This window comes from Heterocephalus glaber, unplaced genomic scaffold (assembly GCF_053883595.1).
Source record: "Heterocephalus glaber isolate CG9 unplaced genomic scaffold, H.glaber_assembly_v1.0 deba00001429, whole genome shotgun sequence".
Lineage (NCBI taxonomy): Eukaryota > Metazoa > Chordata > Mammalia > Rodentia > Bathyergidae > Heterocephalus > Heterocephalus glaber.
In genome coordinates, this window is record NW_028258294.1 from 31,517,352 (window position 1) to 31,534,573 (window position 17,222).

At 42.4% G+C, this 17,222-nt stretch overlaps 1 long non-coding RNA gene across 2 annotated transcripts in view; it reads right to left on the reverse strand.

The window, feature by feature from the left end:
* The window catches only part of LOC147827929 (uncharacterized), a 36,210-nt gene extending 20,944 nt beyond the window's left edge, over positions 1-15,266 (reverse strand). For both annotated transcript variants that reach the window (XR_015451668.1, XR_015451667.1), the window contains exons 1-2: positions 14,978-15,266; positions 416-612 (exon numbers count right to left, since the gene is read on the reverse strand). This is a non-coding gene — a long non-coding RNA (uncharacterized LOC147827929). The remainder of the gene's footprint in view (positions 1-415; positions 613-14,977) is intronic.
* Positions 15,267-17,222: the final 1,956 nt, after the last annotated feature.

Here is a 17,222-nt window from a genome sequence, read left to right on the forward strand (position 1 = left end):
GATAAGATCTTCCTCAGCACCACCAGTTCCTAGCCTCTGTGTTCTTAGCAGCAGAAAAAGGACTCAGGATGAAATGGGAAAAGTTAGGCAGGAGGTATTGGTGGCTCTCAGAATAGGGTGCTGAGGGATGTGGATGAGTCTTTCTCTAAAGACTTGCCTAACTGAGGAGGGTGGGATGTCTGGGAGGACCTAAAGGAGGCCTTCCCAGGACAGTTCAAGACCCCCCTCTCCCAGCCTCCACCCCCCACCCCCGTGCTTACAGCAGCCAGGGTATCTTGGAATTCTTTTCAGAAATTTTCTTTTAACCTTGAATGCCCTGATTGCCTAGGTGCCTTGTGGATTCTTTACAGTTCCGACAAAAGAAGCAAAAGGTTGCCGGTACTCCAGAGCAAGGGGAAAGGAAGGAATGTCTAACCTTGGTTGGAATAGGTTTGGCTGGAGGCTGCGCTGAGCCCAGTGGGAAGGGGCCAGAGCGGTCCGTGTCCTAGATGAAGGCGCGGAAACCGAGCGGTCCCTGGAACCACGGTACAGGCTGGCTCATAGTGCCTCCTCCTTCTGCCCTCACACATGGCTCTCAGCCTTTCCTGCTGGCCAAGCTATCAGAGCACTGCCCTAGAAGAAATTACATTGTATTCAGAGGCGTGATAACTTCAGAGCAGGCTGTTTTCTTCACACTGGGACACAGCACAGCCTCCCCCCTCTATCTCCTCTTTGATTTCACATTGTACCTGTTTTAACATACAGTCCAGGACAAAAGTCTACTGTGTGCGACTGCCTCCTCCCGCTCACACTTTGGTGCCGCTCCCTGCTCCCATCCAACCCCTACACACTCACGGCAGAAACCCGCAGACCACAGAGATGTGATCTGGACTGGCATTCCAAGACCCAACTGCTTCAGGAATTGCCAGTGTCTCTGATTAAAGCCAGCAGGGCTAATCTGAGCATAAGTTGCTACAATAGTAAGGGACATAACAGTGTGCTGGGTTTTTCTAACTCTTTGGGTCCAGGAAGCAAATATTCACAGGGAGAAAAGAACAAAGAAGAAAGAGAAAGGAAAAACTCATACTTGGATGTGTGCATTTTAGACCCCTAGATTCTGCCTAGATCAAGCCAATCAGGAGAGTATATGGCTTTGTACACACCCACACCTACACCTGCTCTTACTACATCCGTGCAGCCTGCTGTGCAGGTGCAGCCTGCTGTGCAGGTGCAGCCTTCTGTGCAGATGCAGCTGTTAGAAATCACTGGGAAACTTCAGGATAGTCCTCACGTTCTGGCCCCATCTGTGAGATTAGGGTTACTCCTACCCAAATCCAGACAGAGCTGCATCCGGCTGCCTTGGGTCGGGATTCCCATAGGCGGGGGAAGCATGTTCAGCATGAGAAGGAGCCCCTTACCAGTCCTCCATGTCCAAACCTTTTGAAAACCTTAGCCAATATATATATATATATATATATTTTTTTTTAAACTGACTGGTTCTTTGGAGGTCAGCTGCTAGGCTGGTCAGGGCTGGTAGGGAAAAAAAAGGAAAGGAAGGTACTAAAGAAAGAATACAGGTATGGAATCTAACATCCTTTGACCATTTTAGAACCAGAAACTTATCTGGAGTATTTGAGCTTGTGTTTCTTATCATGAAGAGTTTATGGCAGAACAATGAAGGGTGCAGGTGGGTGGTGGTGGAAGTGGGGACATTAGCAAAGTCCTTTTTCAGCACCCCCCATGTCTCAGAGAGAGGCCAGAGCCCCCCAGGCTGCAGAGGCAGCCTCCTGGCATTGTCTGATCTTTTGGGCCATCACTTGCCTGTGACAGCCATGGTAAACCTGTAGGAAGGTCTCTCAATATCTTCCTCTGGAGGCTCAGCCTCCATCACAGACCCAGACTGTTACATAATCCATGTGAAGATTTGTGTGACTAGCATGGCCAGAGGTCTATAATCTAGGTATAGATGCAGAGTCCACTTTGACATTTTTTTCTGTATCTCCATACAGAAAAAAGTTACTCTAGAATTGAAATTTCCCACCTATGTCCCTCATTACTTCTGTGTTAAAGAAATCTGTGTTCTTTTCTCAACTGAGCTCATTTCAGAAAGATGTTAATTGAACTAGGCCTTCACGTGTGTCTAAGAGTTCACTTGGAAGATGGTATTTGTTCTTGCATTCATTCACAAGAACAAATGACTTATTCTGAATGCCAAGAATGTGTAGGCATTATGTTTACAAAGATGAGGTCAATGACTTCAAGGAAGAGACATTTAATGCAGAAGACAGAAATAATTAACTATGATGGAAGGCTGAATAGAATAAGGGCTAAATAGCAACATTTAAAATGGCTTCTGAGTTGAAATTCAATCTGTTGCTGTCTGAGTCTAAGCTGAGCCACTGGGCACCTGAGAAGGATGTCTATTGCCCTCCAGTTCTTTGGAATTAACACAATATAACTCAACCTTTAATACTTACTTAGAATATCTGCCTTATTCCTCCTGCCAAGAAAGCCTTGGTATGGCCTTCTTTCAACCAAATGATAATTATCATTTCTAAATTAATATTTCTAAGAATTTCATAAATACAAATAGATTTGGACTTGGAGACATCATTGTATTAATAAGTAAGAGAACCTGGATTCACACCCACATAAGTCTAATCTTACATGCTCTTACTGCTACATCATCTTGCTTCTGTATAAGTTCTGGAGTTGAATATACTCAAAATCACTTTGGAATGAGATGGGGTATGCATAATTATTTTAAAAGTCTCATTTAATCCTTATAGAAATCTCATGAGTTACTTCTTGGAGACTTATCTTGTTTAAAATTAAAAGAGAGATAGTAATGCCATAGTGCTTCAAATTTTCCAAAGAGCTTGCACACACATTATACCATTTCATCTACTTAACCACTTACATATACAATAAGATGGCACCCACATTAGTTATCCCAAATATATCATCTATTTAAATAACTCTTATTCATGGCAGGAATTCTTCTAAGTGATTTATCTATAGTAATTCCTCAGCACCTATCAGGAGTCATAGTTATGATCAGTTAAAGACAAGGAAACTGAGATATGGAAGAGTTAAGTAACTTGCCATGAACCATATGCCAGTAAATGCAAAGCTGAGGCTTGAATCCAGGCATTCTGTTGCTTAGATATCACTTTTTATTGAAGAGGGCTCCTTCAGCTGTTTATTTGTTTGCTTGCTTATATTTCTTTTTCAGTACTGGGTTTGTACCCAGGGCTTTGCACATGTTATGCAAGGTAAGCACTCGACCACTGAATGAATCTCAGTTATCCTTCAGGTATTTTTTGACTCAGATTTTCTAGCTATAAGAGGTTAACTTTTTATCCTTATTTCCTACTAGCTAAAGATCCAAAGCGTGCATGCTTGACTTACTTCTTGGGCATTTCCAGGGGCAAAATATGCCATGTAAGTGGTGACCAGGCAGCTCCTGCCCTACCCTCAAAGAAATTAAGCATGAAGTCATATAAGAGCATGACATCTTGGGGAAGCAGTATTCACTAGAATTGGGTGTGGGTGCAAAGGCTAAAATAACATAGGTGGATATAGAAAGTAACTTGGAGCCAGATCAGTCAGGGCCTCTTGTGCAATGCTAAGCAATGGTCACATTGCATTGAAAGTAATTGGGATCCACTAAAGGGTTTTAAGGAAGGGATTGGCGTTTCCAGGTTTTTGTTTCTTAGGAAAATTATTTTTGTGTCATTATGGAGGATGACACAGAGGGGAGAAAGCTGGATGCTATTAGGAGCCTTCTGCAATGGTTCAAACAAGAGACAGTGAGATCAAGAGGTGAGGTTGTGATTGCCACCAAGCTATGGTAGTGACAGGGAGGATAAGTAGATGAGACAGACTCAGGGCTGTTTGAAAGTTACAAGACTTTGTGACTGGATCAGAAGAGAAGGAGAGGGAGAAAATGTGCTATTTCTCAAGTTTTTTGCCTTGGCTAACTTGGGAGTTGGTGATACTATTAACTATGGATGTAATGAGTTTTATTGGAGACATAATCAGTTTTGTTTGGGAAATTTTGATCTTATAGGGCTCTGGGGAAATCTAGTTACAGGTGCTAAGAAATTGTAGATGTTTCTTACAAATCAATAAACAAAAAAATCTTTATAGAATAAAATAGACAAGGAAAGCAAAAATGCAATTTTTAAGGGAAGAAATACAAGGAACAATAAACAAATAACAATAAACAAGGCAAAAAATCATGAAATGCTATTGAAATGATGAGAAAAATCAATAGATGGAGTTAAAAGCAATACACACTATTATTTATTCTTGTAAGGATTTGGAAACACTGATACACTCATCTACTGCTGATAGGACTATACATTGGTATGATCTTTTTTGAAGGTCATTTGGAAATATTTGTGAGCAACCTTAAAAATGCTCCTATGCTTGAACCCAGCACTTTACCCATGGATGTTCACTGCCATTTTGTTTATAAGAGTAGAAATGTTGAAACAGGCTTCTGTATAAAAATTAGAGAGAAAGTTTAAAAGTATTTTTATTAATGCCTAGATATATGGAATAGTCAGTGCATGTATGTAACATATTTGATCATTTCTAACCCTTCCTCCTCCCCAAATTTTTGATACAATCACCATGGGATGCTATGTAGTCACTAAAATGATGTTGTAGAATTATATTTAGTGACTTGGAAAGACTATAGTAAAAAAGAATTGCCAAGGAGTATGTAAAGAATAACTAAAATTTTAGTGAAAAACCCCAAATTTTTGTATAAAAAATTCAACATTTTTGCCCAGAAAAATTATAAAAAGTTAGATATGTATTAACCTGTTACTAGTGATCAGTCATCTCTCTGGAAGTTGGAATTTCAGTTTTTCCATTTTGCATTTTTAAATCTATCTTTATATCTCCATTTTTTAAAAATAGAAGGCATGGATTACTTGTATAATTTTTAAAAATAACTTAAAAATCTGAAGTATTGTGTGATCAAATTTACGTTTAGAAAACAAAAAGATCTGAAACTTGGGAGGTGAATTGGGAATCACTGGCTTAGAGGTGAGAGGAGATGAAAATCAACCGGGGAGAGCCGGGAGAAATAGCAAAAATCTAGTCAGGTTAGTGAAGGAGAATCAGAGCTAGGGCATGAGAAGGAACAATGTGAGAAACGTTGGTAGACCAAGAGCAATTAGTAGCCTGTGACAAATATCAAAGGAGAAGAGAAGGTTTCTTAAGAAAGGAAGTGGCCAACTGCACTGGGAACAATGAACAGATCAGGTACTTTGAAGGCAGCAGAGCAGACATTGGGCATAAAAATTAGTGGTGGGAGAGGCCTTAGTGGGTGGAGTTTTGGGGTGTTCAGGATGAAGAAACCACAGGACACTGGGCTGAGTGGGTAAAGCCCAGGGAAAAGTTAGAAATGGCAGGTGGAAACTTCCCTGAGGGACCTTGGTGGATAAGAAGAGGACAGTAGCTTCTAAGGGAAGCAGGGCTAAATAATGGGATGTTTTTAATAGAAAGAGACTTGAACATGTTTGTAGGTAAGTTAAAGGAGCTGGTATTGGAGATAAAACTGAAGGGGTAAAGACAAGGGGGGATAATTAATTGGACAAGATTAAGGGTGGTAGGAAAGGAAGGAATAAAGAGCATTTGTGGGCTGGGTGTGGTGGCACATATCTGTAATCCTAGCACTCTGGCAGGAGGCAGGAGAATGGTAAATTTATGCTCAGCCTGGGCAACTTAGTGACTTGGTGAGAATTGCTCTCAAAATTAAAAAAAAAATTAGAAGGGGCTGGGGGTATAGCTTAGTGCAAAGGCTCTGGGTTCAATCCCCAGTATGGGGTTGGGGCATGTGTGAAATATTGGCCCAGTGCTGGTGGAGGGATTCGTCCTGGAAGAGGGGAAGGTCATCTCTTTCTGTAGGGTAGGAGGGCAGCTGCCCTGGATGCTGGGCTGAGCTGCCCAAGTCTGCCCTTCAGGATTGCAGCATTTATTGTCCTAGATGTTGACAGTGCCCCCTTCTTTGAGACTGGCCTTAGATGAAAAGTTGTTTTGAGCAAGGCCACAGCTCTTCCTAGGGCTGCCAACATCTCGCTCTCACAAGGGTCCTGTGCTTGGTTGAAAGCACTGCTGGCACCGTTTTGAAATTCTTAACAATTTTATTTCTGAACTTGTATTTTGCCACATCTGACGGAAACACACAGAATGTGTGTGAGCCGAGGAAATAGGCATGGGGTCATGTCCCACACTCTTTGCTGCTTCATTTGGATACAGGGCCACTACATTGGCTTCATACTTACTTTGTCCTCACTCTGAGTCTGGCTAAGCTCTCACGCATCATGGGTCCACTGAGCTCTGTGCTTATGCTTCGTACCAATGTAACTGTGACTGAGCAAGCAGGACAATGGCAAACCAACAGGACACATCTTTCCTTCAAAACACACTGCAAGCGACCGGGGTATTAGCTCAGTGGCACCACGCCTGCCTCACAAGCACAAGGTCCTGCGATCGATCCCTACCACAAAAAACAAAAACAACAAAAAAAATGAGGGCCAGGATTTAGCTCAGTGGTTTTGCCCCCTACCTTGAAAGCTCAAGGTCCTGAGTCTGATTCCCAGTACCAAAAAAAAAAAAAAAAAAAAAAAGAAAGTTCTTGCCAGAACACACTGCAAGCACAGAAGAAGGTAATGGGATTCTAAAAAAACACAACCGACGCCCTACCGAGGTCCTGAACATGCCGAATCAGTCCTCTGCAGACAGGCAGGTCTGGGCACGCCCGACCGAGGTCCCAAGTCACGCGGAAAACTCCGACTCACCCTGCTGCACACAGGCAGCCACCTGGTTCCACACTACAAAGACGCAGGGGACACCAGACCACCAGACCACGGTACTGAGTCCCGCTGCTCCCGGCCCAGAGGTAGGGACTTCTGAGCTGCCGTCCCACTGCTCCTGGTCCAGAGGAAGGGGTTTCCAGGTCACCATCCCTCCCGCTGCTCCCAGCCCAGAGGAAAGGGCTTTCGGGCCACCTTCTGTCCCACTGCTCCTGCCCCAGAGGAAGGGACTTCCGGGCCACCATACCTCCCACCTATCCGGCCCAGAGGGAGGGGCTTCTGAGCCACCATCCCACTGCTCCTGGTCCAGAGGAAGGGGCTTATTAGCCACCATCCCTCCCGCTGCTCCCAGCCCACAGGAAAGGGCTTTTGGGTCACCATCCCTACCACTGCTCCTGGCCCCTGTCCCAACTCTCCCAGCTCAGAGGAAGTAATCCGTGCAGGTGCTAACAGCCCCCCACCCCAGTCGAAATGAGAAAACACGTAAACAAGTCTCAAAACCAGACTTCCAGATCACCTACAGCAACTCCAAAGGGAAATGAGATGGAACACTCTGATACTCAACCACCTGGACCCACTGAACTGGCAACAAAAGGGGATCTGGAAAAAATGAAATCAGAAATAATTTCTCGATAATAGGAGAAATTGTGCCCCGAGTGCAAGACATGATTAATAAATCTAAAGAGGAGCTCAGGAACATGATGGAATCTCAACATAAGAAACAAATGGAATCCATAAAACAGATGCAAATAGATTTCCAGGAGATGAAAAACTCCATTGAAAGTTTACACAGCAGAATGAGCCAATGTGAGGACAGAATGTCAGATATAGAAGATAAGACTGCAATTAGTGACCAGGAAAAGAAAAATTGCTTCAAAATTATAAGGGAACATGAGAAATCAATCCAGCAGCTGCTAGATGATGCAAAGAAGAATAACATAAGACTGATTGGGCTCAATGAAGAAACAGGAGAGAGTGCAGATGACATGAAAAATCTCTTCACAGAAATAATGGCAGAAAACTTCCCAAGCAGGGGAAAAGAGCTTGACATACAGATAAGTGAGGCATATAGGACTCCAAATAGCCTTCATCAAAAAAAATCTACACATAGGCATATAATTGTTAAGATTCCAGAAACACAACAGAAGAACAAAGTTCTCCAAGCAGTCAGAGAAAAGAAACAAATCACATACAAAAGAAAGCCCATCAGAATCACAGCAGACTTCTCAACACAAACCATCAAGCCAAGAAGAGCTTAGAGTGACATATTCCAAGCCCTAAAAGAAAACAGCCTCCAACCCACATTGATGTACCCTGCAAAACTACCTTTCAAAATGGATGGTGAAATAAGACACTTTCATGACAAAGAGCACCTTAGGAACTTCATGAATACCAAACCAGCACTCCAAAGAATTTTACACAATAGCCTAGGAACAGACATTGAGGATCACAACCCCAGGAAGCAAAGTAGAATGAACCCATCTGGCATGACAAGAAATTAAATGTAAAGGGGGAGAACCGAACAAAAAGAAAAAGTCATGGCAATGACAAGTCAATACGTTTCAGTTATAACCATCAATGTTAATGGTCTCAATTCACCAATCAAAAGAAATAGACTGGCAGAATGGGTCAAGAAGCAAAATCCAACAATATGCTGCATACAAGAAACACACTTAATTCAAAAGGAAACTCATAGAGTGAAAGTGAAAGGGTGGAAAACAATACTGCATGCGACAGGAACCCCAAAAAAAGCAGGAGTAGCTATCCTCTTTGCAGATCAAGTAGATTTCAAACCAACACTGATTAAGAGAGATGAAGAAGGACACTACATCCTTGTAAAGGGAAGAATCCAAGAGGAAGAGATGACAGTCATAAATATCTATGCAGCAAACACTAGTGCACCCAACTATATAAAACAAATACTAATGGACATGAAAAGTCATATATGCACTAATACAATTGTAGTGGGGGACCTCAATACCCCACTGTCACAAATAGATAGATCAACTAGACTAAAAATAAGTAATGAAATACTAGAACTCAATCAAACTCTTGAACAAATGAACTTAACAGATGTTTACAGAGTCTTCCACCCCACAAAATCAGAATACACATTCTTCTCAGCTGCACATGGGTCATCCTCCAAAATAGACCACATACTCACACATAGAACATGTTTAAGTAAGAGCAAAGGAATTGAAGTTATCCCCTGTATATTATCAAACCATAGTGAGATGAAATTGGAGATCCATAGCAAAAGAAACTCAAAAAATTTCATAAACATTTGGAAATTGAAGAACACACTTCTGAATAACCAGTGAGTCACAGAGGAAATTAAAAAAGAAATCAGACAGTTCCTTCAATTAAATGACAATGACAGTACAACATATTGGAATCTATGGGACACAATGAAAGCAGTCTTATGAGGGAAATTCATAGCAGTGAATACGCATATTAGGAAAACAGAACGAGCCCAATTAAACAACCTGATGTTGCACCTCAAGCTTCTAGAAAAAGAAGAGCAGGACAACCCCAAAGCTTATACAAGGGAGGAAATTAAAAAGATCAGAGGAGAAATCAATGCAATGGAGACTAAGAGAACAATACAAAATATCAATGAAGCCAAGAATTGATTCTTCAAAAGAATCAACAAAATTGACAAACCTTTAGCCAAGCTTATCAGAAAAAGGAAAGAGAAGGCCCAAATCCATGCAATTAGGAATGAAAAGGGTGAAATTACAAAAGACCCAGCAGAAATCCAGAGGATCATCAATACCTACTTCCAGAACCTATACGGCAATAAGATGGACAACACAGAAGAAATGGACAGATTCCTAGATACATATGAATTTCCAAAGTTGAATGAAGAAGACCTAAGAATTCTGAACAACCCAATATCAACCAATGAAATTGAAAATTTAATTAAAAACTTATCAACTAAGAAAAGCCCAGGCCCTGATGGTTTCACTGCTGAATTCTACAAGACATTTAGAGAGGAACTGCTGCCACTACTGTTTAAACTCTTCAATGAAATTGAAGGGGAAGCAATACTCCCAAATTCATTCCTGGAAGCAAGCATCACCTTGATCCCCAAAGCAGAGAAAGACCCAACTGAAAAACAGAACTATAGGCCAATCTCACTAATGAACACAGATGCAAAAATCCTTAATAAGATACTGGCAAACAGAATGCAGAAGATCATCAAGAAGATCATACACCCTGATCAAGTGGGATTCATCCCAGGGATGCAGGGATGGTTCAATATATGCAAATCAATCAGTGTAATACACTATATCAATAGAGCCAAGGACAAAAACCATATGATTATCTCCATAGATGCAGAAAAAGCATTTGACAAAATCCAACATGCATTTATGATAAAAGCCCTACAAAAAATTGGAATAGATGGTCTCTACCTCAAAGTGATAAAAGCCATCTATGAAAAACCAACAGCCAGTGTCATACTAAATGGTTAAAAACTGAAATCCTTCACACTAAAATCAGGAACAAGACAAGGATGTCCACTATCACCACTCTTGTTCAATATAGTTCTGGAAACATTAGCCATAGCAATTAGACAAGAGAAAGCAATAAAAGGAATAAAGATAGGAAATGAAGAAGTCAAATTGCATTATTTGCAGATGACATGATACTCTGTATAGAAGACCCCAAGAACTCCACCAAAAGTCTTCTAGACTTAATAACCAAATTCAGTCAAGTAGCTGGTTACAAGGTCAACACACAAAAATCAATAGCTTTCCTCTACACCAATGACAGACTCACTGGGAGAGAAATAGGGCAAATAATTCCTTTCACAATAGCATCCAAAAAACTGAAATACCTACAAATCATCCTAATGAAAGAATTCAAAGACCTCTTCTCTGAAAACTATGGCACTCTGAAAAGAGAGATTGAAGATGATATCAGAAGATGGACAGACATCCCCTGCTCCTGGGTAGGAAGGATTAATATAGTGAAAATGGCCATACTTCCAAAACTGCTATATAGATTTAATGCAATTCCAATTGAGATCCCAGCAGCATACTTCATGGACCTTGAGAAAACAATCCAAAAATTCATTTGGAGCAAGAAGAGACCCAGAATAGCAAAAGCAATTCTAGGTAACACAGACATGGCAGGGGGTATCCCAATCCCCAACCTGCAACTCTACTACAAAGCTACTGTGATAAAAACAGCATGGTACTGGCAAAGAAATAGACTTGAGGACCAGTGGAACAGATTAGAAGATGCAGAAACAACTCCAGACACACTCAGCCATCTCATCTTTGATAAAGGAGCCAAACACCCTCACTTGAGGAAAGATAGCCTCTTTAAGAAATGGTGCTGGAAAAATTGGGCTTCAACTTGCCAAAGATTAAAACTAGACCTGTAGCTCTCAGCATGCACTAAACTAAAATCAAAATGGATTAAACATCTAAATATTCAAATAGAAACTCTGAACCAGTTGGAACAGAGGTTAGGTAGAACCCTTGAAGACATTGGTGTAGGTAAAGATTTTATGAACAAAACCTCAGTTGCCCGTGAACTAGCACAAACAATCAACAAGTGGGATCTCTTCTTATTAAAAGGCTTCTTCACAGCAAGAGAAACCACCAGCAGTGTGAAGAGACAATCCACAATGTGGGAAAAAATCTTCACCTGCTCTTCCTCACACAAAGGTCTACTATCTTGAATCTATAAAGAACTTAAAAAGATCAGAGCTCCCAAATTTAAAGACCCAATCCAAAAATGGGCATCTGAAATGAACAGACATTTCTCAGACAAAGAAGTACAAATAGCAAATAATTACATGAAAAAATGTTCAACATCACTGGTCATTTGAGAGATGCAAATGAAAACAATGCTGAGATTCCACCTCACTCCAGAAAGAATGGTTGCCATCATGAACTCAACCAATAACAAATGCTGGCGGGGCTGTGGGGAAAGAGGAACCCTGCTCCACTACTGGTGGGAGTGTAGACTGGTGCAAGCACTGTGGAAATCAGTATGGAGATACCTCAAAGAACTAGGACTGGAAGTCCCATTTGATCGAGCTATTCCACTGCTGGGGATCTTCCCCAAAGAATTAAAAGAATCATACCACAGTGATATATGTGCACCCTTGTTCATAGCAGCATAGTTTGTAATAGCTAAAACTTGGAAACAGCCCAAATGCCCATCAACTGGGACTGGATAAAGAAAATGTGGGGTTTTTTTTATAAAATGGAGTACTACTCAGCCATAAAAAATAAGAAATTGGAGACCTTTATAGCTAAGTGGATGCACATTGAGGCGATACTCTTAAGTGAAATAAATAGGACACACATGTGTAAATACCAAATAGTTTCTCTGGTGTGAGAAACTGAAAGTGTAAATAAGGACGAAAATGTATAATAGGTAATGTGAAATAGGAAGAAAAGGGGCAAAGGGGAAGGAAGTGGGAGGGCTAGGGGAAAGCATAGAAGGGAATGGGATTAATGTGAGAAAATGGAAAAATAGGAACAAAATCTTTGTAAATAGGGAGGAATTGAGGGGTTGAAGGGAGGGCTGGGCAAGGATGGAAAATAAAAACCAAGAGAGGCTATGTAAAGGTGCAAATTTTCAATGATGAATGTTATTATATTGTATACCTAAAATGTACCAATGATTAGAATGAATAATCGATAATGTCAAATAGGAAGAAAAGGTCCAAAGGGGTAGGGGTAGTGGGAGGGGCAGGGAAAAGGAAAGAAGGGAAAGGAAAAATGATGAGAAATGGAAAAAATGGAAATAAAGTCTTTGTAAATAGGGAAGGGTGGAGGGCGTGAAGGGAGGGCTAGGAATGGGGAACAAGATAAGAACCAAGGTGCATTACGTAGAAGTTAAAAGAATTTAATAAAAAAAAAAAAAGAAAGAAAGAAACACAACCAACCTGGGCACCCTAGTCTCTTTTCTTACATACACTTCTTGCTTTATATTAGCCAACTACTTAGGCTGAATATGGTGACATACAAGGACAGAGAAAGGTAAAGTCTCATGTCGTTCCTTTTCTTTTTAGTCCTTACTTACCCTTAAGCTGAAGTGTTGATAGAATGTATGCAGAACAAAAAGTGAAATAAAAGCAGTTAGTTCCACTGTGCCAATAAGAGCAATTACAAATGCATGTACAAGCTGGGAGATACCAATGATTTCGTATGTGTATGCATGCTTATATTTGCATTTAAAACTAGCATCACACAATATAAATATGAAGAGAAAATTCACACAAATAATTTAAAATTTTAGCTTAGAATAAGTTACCCCTATTATATCTCACAAGTAACAAAATATTCTTAGAGGAAGAAGTTTTAGGTACTAATATTTTAGAGGGTTTCCCCTGGCTTTTGAACAAAGGGGCCCTGAATTTTCATTTTGCACTGGACCTTGCAAATTATGTAGCTGACCTTTGCTGGCAGCCCTGGACAAAGTATCCAACCTCATCTGTACACTGATGAAAAAGATGAAGAAAATTAATATATATGAAAGTTTTCCCGAGGGACATGATGCTGTGCATTTGCCCCTGTTCTGGAGAAATGACCACAGGCCTGACTCAGGAAGGAAGGGCTCAAAGGGAGAGAGAAGATGGGCAGTTTGAGAGATGGGAAGTTTTGAGGGGAGACATGGATAGAAAGATTAGAAGTTGGGTTTGGAGAGTAGGCTTTTTGAACCTGGAGGCTTGGCAGTGGGGCAATTTTCAGTGATGACAAGATCTAGGGTGTTGCCATGGAAGTGGGCCACTTACATGGAATAGAGGTTAAATTTGTTGAAGCAAAGGAAATCAGGAACCTAGGAATTTTAGTTATTAGATGAGTCATGCACTTGAAGACTAAAGCCATTTGGGATGATGACAGATATGTGAGTGGGAAGAAGACTTATGTTCCCAGGGTCAAAGGTCTAGAGAAATCTGTGAGGTCAGTGAGAAGCAGCGGTGGGACTGGGCACAGTGTTGCTCAGTTAGATGTTGGATCACAAAAGGCTCAAAAAAGATGAAGCAGCCGAATAGAGCTGTTTGTTCCAGAATAAAGTGTGGCTCCAAAAGGCTGAAAACAAGAGTACATAAAATTTAATAGAGGAAGGACCAAATGCATATAATCAATCCTGAAGGCAAATAGGGTGAAGCCAGGGACTAACGGGAAAAATACCAAAACCTAATTGGGAGGTAATAAGATCATAGACGCAAATGTGAGCCAAAGATCAAAGGACAGCAAAGCAGAGAAAGCAACAGAACAACGTTGGGGAGCAGCATGCAGAGAGCCAATAACTGGGTGAGGCCCATCAGACTGATGAGGGGCCCAGATAAATATCCAATGGCCTCCTACAGCACCCTCACCAGCCTTCAGGAGCTGGTGAAAGCCTACTGGACCTCTGACTCCAGAGCACCTCCCTGCTGCCAAGTTCTCTGAAGGCAAACAAACAGTCCTCTGCTCCAAACGGGTGGTACACATGTGGTAAAAACATACTCAGAACATTTCTCTGTCTAAACCAAATTAAAGCTGGTTTGAGATTCCCAGGGTTGGCAGTGTTTGTATATTTTCAGAGAGCTCTACTTTTAGTCAAACCATCCTGGCCTTCCCATGTCTCTGAAGTTGGAGGCGGGTCCTCAAGCTGGCCCCAGTCTGTGGCTGTCACTTGGCCATGCTCCTTGCTCAGCCCCACTTGGGTAAGCTGGTGCCACATGTGCAAGCTTGGCTTGGGAAGCCATCGTGGAGGTGCCCAAGGCCAGAGTGCTCACAGCCCACAGGTCCCCTGAGCAGCCTTCCAGAGTCCTCCCTCCACAGAGGCCCCACCTACTCCAGGTACAGGTGTCTGCCTCTCTGTGCACAGCAGGCCTTGGCCCTCTTTGCCTTCCCCTTCCCGAGGATCCAGCCATTGATCGCTCCAGGAGCAGAGGCAGGGTCCCCTCCTCAGGCAGCCCTTTCCTTTCCAAATCCTGTACTATAAGGCACCAAGCTCCTCCTTACACAGCAATCCTATACAATTGTTTGATTGTTCCCGAGTTTTAACAAAAATAATGGCACCTGGCAACTTCCCTTTTGTGCTACAAAACAGAGGTAAATGTTATTAACCAAGTGAAGAAACTTAGATCTGAAGGACACAAAAGCCTGAGGAAGAGACAGAAGGAGGGTTGGGAGGAGGGAAGGAAATACCTCTCGTGCCTTTGTGTTGAGCCTGCTGCAGAGAAAAACAAGACATAGGTAATTTCTGAATCGGTTATTCTGCTCCATTAAAGTCTCAATAAATTGCCCTGCTACATGCAAGTTCTCTGGAATTGGTGGATTCGGGAGTCACTCCAGGAGGGGAGCATAATGAAGCCACAGAACTGCTTAGGTGTCCCAGAGGCCTGTCACTGTGGCCGGGAGAAGGCTGCTGAGCTGGAGACAGGAGCTGACCAGGCCTTTGGCATCAGAACCCCCAGAGGAGCCAAGTTCTCACTGTGCCCAGTGACCTTCGTGCAGCTCCCCAGAAAATGACATTAAGCCCGATTGCTCCATGTGTTCAGGCATACAAATGGATATCAGAAAGCATTTGCCTGAGGTTGGGGGTGATAACGAGAATGTGTTTCTGCGCCAAATACAATAAGCAAAGTGCACAAGCCTCCTCAGGATTACTTATTAGCCAAGGGAAAAGAGAGTTGGGGAGAGGGATGGGGGAAGGAGATGAGGCTGGAGCCCTGCTGCTGGAGATTCTAAGCAGATCTCAAGTTTTCTTCTCATTTCAGGTCACAACGTAGAAAAGTTAAAACACTTTTCTCTTTTCTTTAATGGGGAAAACAGCCCCTGTGGGCCTCTCAATTCCAGTTAAGTAACACTCAGCGGCCTACCTGAGCTCTCTACTCAAGGCAAAGGTCAGGGAGGGACTGAAAATAGTAGCAACTGCCATTCTTTGCCCAAAAACCACATATTGTTTTTCTTTGTCTTTTCTCTATTTTTGCTTCATTCACTTATAGGAGTGGTAGCAGGTGCACGCATTTTGTTTTCTGCGGTTGTGTGTATGTCTCTGTGTGTATGTGTGTGTGTGCGTGTGTGTGTGTGTGTATCTGTACATCTTACAATCCTGACAAGGGGCATTAGTAAGGAAATCAATGTTTGTGAAATTTACAGGAAGGACCTGGGGGAGGAGAGAGAAGTGGAGGCAGATGACTGGAATGCTCAGGGAAAAGGGGGCCTTCTTGGAGAGTGGCCAGCCAGCTCCTAAGGGAGAAGGCCATGCCCAAAGAGCAGCTCCCTGGAGGGCCACATGATGGTGGGGTAGGACTGGTGGACAGGTTGGGGAGCCTGGGTGAGGCGAGTAGGTGGACTGGGTAGGCCTAGAGAATTTCCTATGGAGAAAGGGTGAGGCCCACTTTCCAGGCCAAGATTGATGTCCTAAGCTGGGGCTTGTAGACATGGAGACCCCTAACATCAGTCAGGAGCCAGAGCTTGCCTTAGGAAGGCTCCTGTACTTTGCCACCAAACCTCTGTGTTGTTGCAGATCCAAGGATGGGTACAGTCCTTGAGGGAGGGCCTGTGAGAGCCAGCAAGATCTCTGCAAGATGATGGAACCTTGACCAAGCAGCTCATTCTTCAGGCCCAGATTCCAACAAGAAACTGCACCAGGTGTCTATCATCACCTGAGCCATCACAAGTGGGGCCAGTGGAAGCCTGGGGAGCACATGGGGTCCTAAGCCCACCAGATATTGCGGCCTAGCACATTCAGACTTCACCTGCTGGTATTGTGGGGGCTTTTGTGCCTATGATAGAGTCTGCTTCCACACCAAGCCCAAGAGAGGGGGAGCAGAATAAAGAGCCTCAGGGCCTATGGCTGAGTGAGACTGATAGACATGGAGGGAGAAGGACTGTACTCAGTGATCCTCTCCCCAAACAGGAACTCAAGTGGCCTCTGCAGGTAGAGGAAAAACTATGGGGGAAAAAAATCAAAGTAATTTAGAGCTCTGCTGATGGCCAATTCCAGCCTAGCTTTGTAATCCCGAGAAAATAATTTAATCTTGCTATGCTCTGGAACTCATCTACAACTCAGGTAAATAAGAAATTCTCTAAAAATTTATTTTAATCAACTTAAATCCAGTTTTAGCTTCTCATCATTCTGAGCAAGTTGAACATTTAATGATAGTCATGAATAAGACTTCTTACCCTAGGTTTATGCAAAGGTCTTGGGGTCCTATGCAGTGTCAAAACATCTGGAAGTCTTTTACTTATTCTGTGAATACTTTCTGACACACACATAACCCAAACACTGCTCTAGATACGGAATATATGAACAGAAGAGACAGAGTCTCTAATCTCAAGGAGTTTACATTCTCTAGGAGATGGAGAGGGGGAGGTGTGTGTTTGTGAGGGCAGGCATAGATCTGTAAACAAATGAATCAACTAATAAATAAAGAAAAGTGTTTTC